Genomic DNA, 8,911 nt, shown 5'->3' with positions numbered 1-8,911 from the left:
CCGCTACACTGTATACCACTCTATCTGATTTCTCTCTCTCTCTCTCTCCCCTCCCTCTCTTCTCCCCCCCCCTCTCTTTCTCTCTGTCTCTTCCTCTCCCATCAGCCAATATCTCTTCTTTTTCACTTTCTTCTCTATCTTGCAAATTTTCCCCTTTCCTTTCTCTTTTTCTTACAGACTCGACTATGCCAAAATCTTAGTATTATTCTATCGGAAATAACGATGTTACAAAAATATGATCGAGGAGATACGAAAAGTAAAGATGTCTAAAATGAAATATAAACAATAATAAGATTAGAAGATGTTAAAAAATTCCACACAAACTGTTAACTGTAGCATGTAAGTGAACTGTTTCCAATACAAATTACTTTTGGACTTTCAACACATAATCAAGCTGAAATACTAATACTCCATTCAAATTTAACTATAGTTGTTCTTTCACAAGTACACTAATAAGAAAAGTAACTGTAATTATAAGTGCATACGCAGTGAAATATTTATGATTCAAACTTTCATTTTTATAATTATTACTTTTCCGTGTTGATCCATATCAGCGAGCGTACATTATAATCGATACACAATGTCCATCTTACACACACATCTGCGTTCCAACTTTATATATTCTAATAGATTTTTATACTTATATGGACACACTTGTTTGAATAATTTACATATGATTTTTGAACTTTTTCCAAGAGATATGAAACATATTTGACTGTTCAATCGTATGTAAATAATGTCGAGTTCTACATCAAGACTCACCTGAGCTGTGATTATAGCGAATATGCGAACATTTTCGATAATTAATTTTTTTAAACAGCGATTTTTATGATAAGTTAATGGCCCTCTGAAGAGGGCTCAATCCGGTAGCCGGAACTTGTAATTTATTCTTTTTAATTAGGTGACAATTTAAAAAATGTATTTGACTCTTACTTTGCCCTTTATTTATTGTTATTTATAATTATTACTGCTATAATATTGTAATTATGTTTATAGTTCTATCAAAAAAATATATAGTTGGCACCAAAAATAACTACAAATTGTAATTAAATTATTATTAGTAATTGTAACAATTTTTTTTCTTAGTACATATGATTTATGATTATGTCCTAATTCACTGGTAATTTCCTAATCGCAAGAAATATTCGACATTAGTCTAACTGTCATGCTTCTTCAATCTACGGCTGCTTTCAACAAACTTTCAATGCAACAGTTGCAAAATCATTATGTAGCAATTGCTTAATTGATGCGAGCACATCTTATACGTTAAATAAGCCAGGTTTATTTCCCTAAAACCGATTAATTATTATAATTCCCATTTTAACTTTGTATATCAAAATCTAGCAACGATTTAATTATTTTTTGCATCCATTTTTCCTACGTATTATATAATATGTATATCTTTCCGATTTAAATCTTCTATATCAAATCATCAATCATGCTCTCAAAAAAATTCTAAACAACAAGAAATTGCTTTCTGTGATTCAACAAAATGGGCTCATTGGAAAATTACAGAGTGATATCGATTAGCGACGCATCGCTCCAGCGATGCAAACTAGGCCGCGACTCTCTGCTCTAGGAGGAAACATAAATCATCCGCGTGGAAAGTCGTGAATTCGCCGTTCCGATTTAAAGTTCCGCCGCGATCTATTTCCGTCCTATCAATCGGCACACTTGTCTCTCACACTAGGAAGCCGGCAGCCGGCTATCTCCCGGCCAATTAACGGATTCGTTGCTCGCGCGCGGTCATTATCGTCAAGCATAATTAATATCCCTCGATGAAGGAGAGCAGTAGCGGGTGGAAGACGAGGATGGGAGAGGGATGAAAGCGAGATATCAGAGCTCGCGCAACTAGCTCTCTGTGTGACCGTGACAGACTTTAAGACGCCGCTATCAAAGGAAGTGAGGTCGACCTCGGGAATCATTAATGGTCGTTCAGGCGTGAGACATGCCTTCTATGATCGTATAATACATATAATACGAAATAACCCGACTCGGGCGAAACGATCGTTTTCGGGGACGACCTGTCTCGCGGGCTGATAAATTTGTGGTTCCATCCGCAGCGCCCGAAGCGGAAGCTTTTTAATCGCGTCGCATGAAACCGGAGGCGGCTGACTGTGAAGTACTGCACTCTTGGGATGACCCGAAGCGCGCCGGGCAGGTACGCCAACCTGCAGCGCGTATCATTTTAAATCACTGCCAATGCGCCGAACGAGAGAATCTGTCTGGGTCGGACAGCCTCAGACAGTCATCTGAAATCGTTTGAATTAAATTCTACTTTGTTATCTCCGGCCAGAGATAGAAGAATACATTGAGAGATTGAAGAATACATTGCTTATTAAAATTTATAAATTAATTTCACTCGATTTTCTTACTCCTAATTAAGAAGAATGCGCAAAAATGTCTAACAGTTATACTGAACAACAAATTTTGATCAATGTTTTGTTTCTCAACAAGTAAAGATGTTTCTTGTAGAGCTTTTTATATTAAAAAAAGAATACGTTTATCCAAATATTCCATTATTCTCCAATTTTTAGAAACTGCTTTGAATTTCCTATGTAATAATGCAAATTGTAGTTAATATATGTATTATAATATACAAAGAAATTAAAAATTTTTTTGTAATATTTGAAAATAAATGATATAAAGCCTCTTTTATTGTGTATGATTTTAAGTGATATATTAAAATAATAAGATATATTGACAATATTTTTTAATGTCAAGAAGTTACACTAATGTGAAATCTCGATTTTAAGAAATCAAGGACTGTTAGATAAAGTTTTACTTTTTGTTGGTTGAATAAGTAAAAAATATTGAAATGTATTGGACGAAAAAATCTAGTGAACCGTCAGCCATTCAAAAAACAAGTTTGTACAACATAAGCTAAACACAATATAAAGTTATAGTTTTTAAAGAGCATACGCAACAATCAAAATTATTACTTTGAATGAGCATTAATAAAATATATAGTTTTTTTGTTTAATTAATAACCTGATAAAATAAAGGGAATCGCAAAAACTTCTTTCTGAAAGAAAAGCACACAGACTCGAACGGCTGTTCCACAGAGAATTCAAGGACGCCAAAAAAATATACACGCGACGAGAGCATCACGCAGGAGGCAGGAGTGCCACCCGTGAATATTAACGCACTGTTTGCATGTGTCAATCGCCATCTTCCTGCTCTTCAGCGCGCGAGAGATTTAAATTTTATGATAATAATTTTGCTAACAAGAACAACTTTAATTTTCAAAAATTTTATATATATAAATTCAAATAATTTACAACCTCTTTCTTAATTCTTTTGTATTTTACTTTGTAGAATAAAAGAAAAAATTTCTTGATTTTTTTTATATTTTATTCCATAAAATAGAAGAAAAGAGTTGAAAATTATATTAATTTGTAGTTTTTCAAAAATAAAGTCATTGATTTTTCAATCTCTATGCACGATGCAATCTTTTGGACCTTACATTTCTTTTCCGCAATTAAAAAATACATAACAATCATTCAGGTGTTGAGAAATAGAAAACTTTGAAAATCAGTGTTATTATTTAAATTTTAAAAGATATCAATAGTCACGCTGTATCAGTGTTTCTATTATACCTATATATATATATATATATAAAAGTCTCCATTCTCATAGTAACCTTCGGTCTTCGAACGGAAATTTTAGAAGAACGCGATGCATCCTCGAGAACAGAGGATAAATCGCAGGGCAAAATTTCCGAAGGCGCGCTCGTCGATCAACGGGCGTTTCTTCGACCTCGCACGTGACTTCGTCAACGTTTTGACAACGTTTAGCGGACCGGCTTTCCTCCCTTCGGCGGCCCTTTTAAAGGGATGATGGATGCTCGGCACGCGACTCGCTTCAACACCCCGAGGAGAGGCTCGATGGATATTTAGGACAATTCGCGCGTGCGTTCTCGTACCAAACAATTCATATATCACCTGGGCGACGTCGCGAAATAATAGGGAAATGAATTCGCGCGAAGGATGGAAATCGCGGACCTAATCGACATTCGGTATTAAGTGAACGCGTCATCAGTATGAGTGTCGCAGAATCATTTTTACTGGCGGATCCTCAGGAGATCTGTAGATAATTAATATCAAATTAATTTTTTTTCACTATATATAAATTCTTTATAATGTTTTAAAATGCTCGTTAGCATCAATATTATTAAACTGTTAGTTAATTTAATTTCAGATATTTTACTATCTCACTTTCAGTTTATTAATTTGATTGTGCCTGTTCAGAATTAAAAATTAAATTGGTACGCAGTTTACAGAACTGGATAAACATATATACAGGGTGTTCCTCAAGTACATTGCCATACTCAAAGAGACAAATCTTTGACTTATTCCAACTTCCAAGTAAAAAGTTTATAAAATATGTGTCCTAAATGGCTTAGTTTTCAAAATAGTCAAGTAAATTTTCATAAATATTTAACATGGTAAATTGCGTTGAGAATATCTTTCTACATAAATATATATTGCTTCACGTGAGTTACCATTCGCCCAACCATACACAACGTTGAACGTATACATCACTCTTTGAAAAGAAGAATGGTATATCACGAAAGACAGATATTTTCAACAATTTATCTAATTGTTTTATTTCATCAGAAGAGAGAACTGAAATCTGTTTTTGTTTTTCTGTTTTTTATTAGTTCAAGCTGTATTTTTTTTCAATTAGATAGATTATTGCTATTGACATAAAATGTTAAATGTTTTGTAAACTATGAATTTTTTGATATACCTTAATACTTGTATCAACAGAATAATGAAATGAATGAATTGGTATAAAGAAAACACATAATTGTTAAAAACAAAAATATGTATGCAAAATGCATAATTTTTTTTAAATAAGCAACTATGTGTTTTCTTTACATCAATTGATTTATCTCATTATTCTGTTCATCAAAGTATTAAGATAGGATTATAAAAAGAGTAATAGTTTATAAATTATTTAACTAGTTTTATATCAATATATATGCAGAATAATTAGAGGAATGATATTGTATTAAAAAAATTATACAATTCCTTAGTTACATTAATTTAAAAATATTATTTTTCGAATAAAGTTTATGAAGTAAACGATAGAAATTCCAAAATAGTTTAGATACAGATGTAAATTTGTTGTCATTTTAAATTCATTGTTACAGACAGTTATCAGAAAAAAACTTTGTTATTTATTTAATAATTCAAAAATTATTAATAAATAATTCTTCTTATAGAAAAGATCCAAATATAATATCGTTTACGAAAATCTGACAATCATTGGTCTAATTTCCGATTGAATAAATAGCAAATCGGCAGAGCGCAAACCCCCGAAACGATTCCGCTGTCATAAAAGTCAAGTTTAGTTCGGGGTGATAATGCTTGTAATCCAAATATAATTTTTGTCGGTGGAGCGCAATAACGGTTGAAACCACCCCGTTTCACGGACGCGTCCTGACGGTTGCTGGTGTTGGTGGTCTCGTCCTGAAATCATAGGAAAGTCACCCCTTGTTACGATCACGCTTTACATCCCCCAAAAACTTAATACGTACTCGGTTCGAACTACAACCCCGTATTTAGGGTCGGTCTATCGCGGTTACCGTGAACTTTGTCGTATATAGAATTTATTGCCCTATCGACTCTATGCTTTCGAGGATTGTATACAGCCAAACTTTTTTTGTTTTCTCGATTTCTTTTGGTAAACTTTACTTTCGCGCTTATCGGTGTCAGTATTTTAAAATGATATTCATCGTATCATTTATAGTATTGTAGCTTTAATTATTTTATAATACCACAGTATATAATACTTTAAATATAATTTTGTTTAATTCTGTAACGATTTTTTCTCTTTTAAATAAATATTTCGAATGACAAAAATAATCTCTTTCAATGTATAAACACAAATTAAAATTGATCTTTCGGAGAAATTCTTAACCTAAATCCATTTCAAACATCATGTCATATTATTTTTCAATAGAAATTAATTTCAATTAATGATTTCAACGGTTTTGAGTTACGCGTCCAACACAATTCGCACCACTCGCACTCTTTACTTTTTACCACTCGCTTATATTTACAACTATTCTTCTGAATAGTTCACAAAGTCCGAGTCGTTCTCGTGTTAAGTGGCACCGTCAGTCGACGTCTGGCGGCGCGACTGACGGCCGAATAAAGGGCAAATAAATTAAGTTAATGCGCTCCACACTCGGCCAGCTCGAACACAATCTCTCTCTCGGCCGCTCGCATTAATGGCCAGAGGTCCTCCCTCCACTCACGCCATTGTTCGATGGAATTTGTAATTTAGATTGATACCGGGGCCTCGACTCCAATCCCTCGGACGGGCGAGCGACTCTCTTTCGAGAAATCGTCCCGCGGAACCCGCCGCCATCGCGCGCCGCAAATAATTCGTCGCAGCAGTCCGCGAAATTTATGACACCACCATGGCGATGGCGAAACGCTTCGGAGAACGCGTTCCAATAAAGTCAATGAGCTTTTACGTGCACAATAGGCGGAACACGCCTCGTATAAAATCGCAGCAAGTTGCGTTTGACATGACGATAAGGAAAATTGAGGAACAGAAAATAAACAAACTAGCAAGATCACATAAGTGGACACTCTAACTCTGTAATACGAGTATATTATTATACATTTTCAATAAACTATAATAATATTTCTCTTGTTAAACTAAAGCATTAAGATACTGTAGATGTATATATATAAAAAGAATGTTACGGTTGCCATAACCAGAAATAATGATGACAATACATTTGATTGTGATAACTGCAAGATGGACATATCTTTACAACCATAACCGTTGTGATGTATAATAAATCACAATCGTACTATAGTTTTATAATAAAAAAATGTATTGATGAGCGTCTTTTGGTTGTAGCGTGATTTTTTTTGAAGTTGAATTAATATTTCGTAATGTTGATGCAATATTTCCCAAGTAGCATAGCAACGCTTGCAAAACGCTAAAGAGCTATTATATGCGTTTTTTTAGCGCTTTGTTAACGCTTTGTAAGCGCTGTGTGCTATTTGGGTTGCAATATTGCAATTCAATATTTCTGAAATTGCTAATTCCACATTTGTATGCTGTATGGCTTTCAGCGTAAAGATATTTCTTTGCTCTCGTAAAACGTTTAACCCAAAATATCTAGCTTTCGATAATATTGACTTATTTAAGAAGAACGATAGTTTATTTCCAAAAGAGCGTTTTTGTTTCTATGAAGAAATAGAATGTAGAATTTTGCTCGTAAAAGTGGATATTATATATTTTATTTTTAAAGAAAAATTTACTCGATGTAAGGCGCTACTATAATTTAAATGGGAACTGTACAGAAAACATATTCTATGTATTAGAGTGTTCCTGTTCCAGCTTTTGGATCTTAATACCTGAAAGTTCTCCATGCAAGTCTCGAGAGATCCTCGCAGGTGGCTGCGGCGCGTATCGCATCCGTTCCTTCGCACTGCGGGGAGAAGCCGGTTTGCGGTTTCTCGCAAAATTTATGATGATTAAACGTTCGGTCCGGCCGGAGGTGCGACGACTTCATTGACCTACCCGCATCCATCGCGGTCTTCTCGGACAAATTGGATTATGATTTTATTCCGCGCTGCAACTACGTGAACGAACCGTGCTGATTGCCGATTGCGAGAAAGAGAAAGATGCAGATGAACATTACGCGCGTCAAACAAACCTTTCCTCGGCATATCGCGATAATTATTAATGATAGAACTTTTGTAACTAGCAATTGTAACGGTCAGATTTGTATACACAAACGTGGCAATAACGATCTGTGAGATGTTATTATTTTGTAGTTATGTTTAACAATTTCATTACTCTTCGAATTAAAATAAGAAATGACTCACCGATGCGCAGATCCTCTATCTAATTTCCTTCATCATTGCTCTTCCATGGTAGTTCACTTTCACACAATACTCATTCATAGAGAAGATGGTTAATTATGATCCCACGGTACTTTATATAGTACTCCTAATATTAATTATACATGCATACATTTAATCACAATAAAAGAATAGCGCGAAAGAGGTTAAGATCCTTTCGAGGTTCGCGACATCTGGCAAATTAGCAGAACGGACGGAGAGATTCGAAGATTGCACAGCCAACTTCACGCGCTATCGCGCCAGAGTGCCGCGACAAAATGCTTTTGCTTCTAGTCGTACTTTATGTAGTACATACATACCTTTCGCACTTCAAATTGATAATAGTATTTACTGTTTCATATCATAAATATTCGAATAAATTTACATATGTGAAAATTAAGACTAAATATATTTGGGACGTGTGATATCCGAAAATACGGTTGTTGCTCGGCAGATTGCACGTGGCAATAAATTTATTGAGCAAAATTTAACTGTATCGCGAATAGATACACAAACAATATAATAATAACCAACGTACGGACGCTGAATCAACGTTACATAATCAACAAATGTCGAAATAATATTAATGCCGATGCGGTTGCAGGTAATGACTTACTAATTAACTACGACGTTGATGATCAACTCAGAGACGACTTGTTTCATGTTTGCAGAGTTACGTAAAAATAATATTGATGATTTTACGATGATATCACAATATTCCATGAGCCAAGTTAATGGTTAAGGCGTTTGATTATTTGAAAATATACAATTGAGTATATTGTCCATGCAATTATATTCCTAAACCCGTCAATCTTACGAAAGATTATTATATTCATTCCGCAAAATAACAAAATAAATTTTATTAACAAACAGTCGCTATACTACGGTTGTCTCTTATTTATAACTTTCACTATCACTTTTTGATAATTCATACTTTTTGATAATTCACATATTATTCAAATTAACAATGAATATGTCACTTTTAAAAATATCAAAAGTATAAAAATTTTATAGATTTTTCAATTATTACGCGT

This window comes from Trachymyrmex septentrionalis, unplaced genomic scaffold (assembly GCF_001594115.1).
Source record: "Trachymyrmex septentrionalis isolate Tsep2-gDNA-1 unplaced genomic scaffold, Tsep1.0 scaffold114, whole genome shotgun sequence".
NCBI classification, from domain to species: Eukaryota; Metazoa; Arthropoda; class Insecta; order Hymenoptera; family Formicidae; genus Trachymyrmex; species Trachymyrmex septentrionalis.
This window is presented reverse-complemented; position numbering follows the sequence as displayed.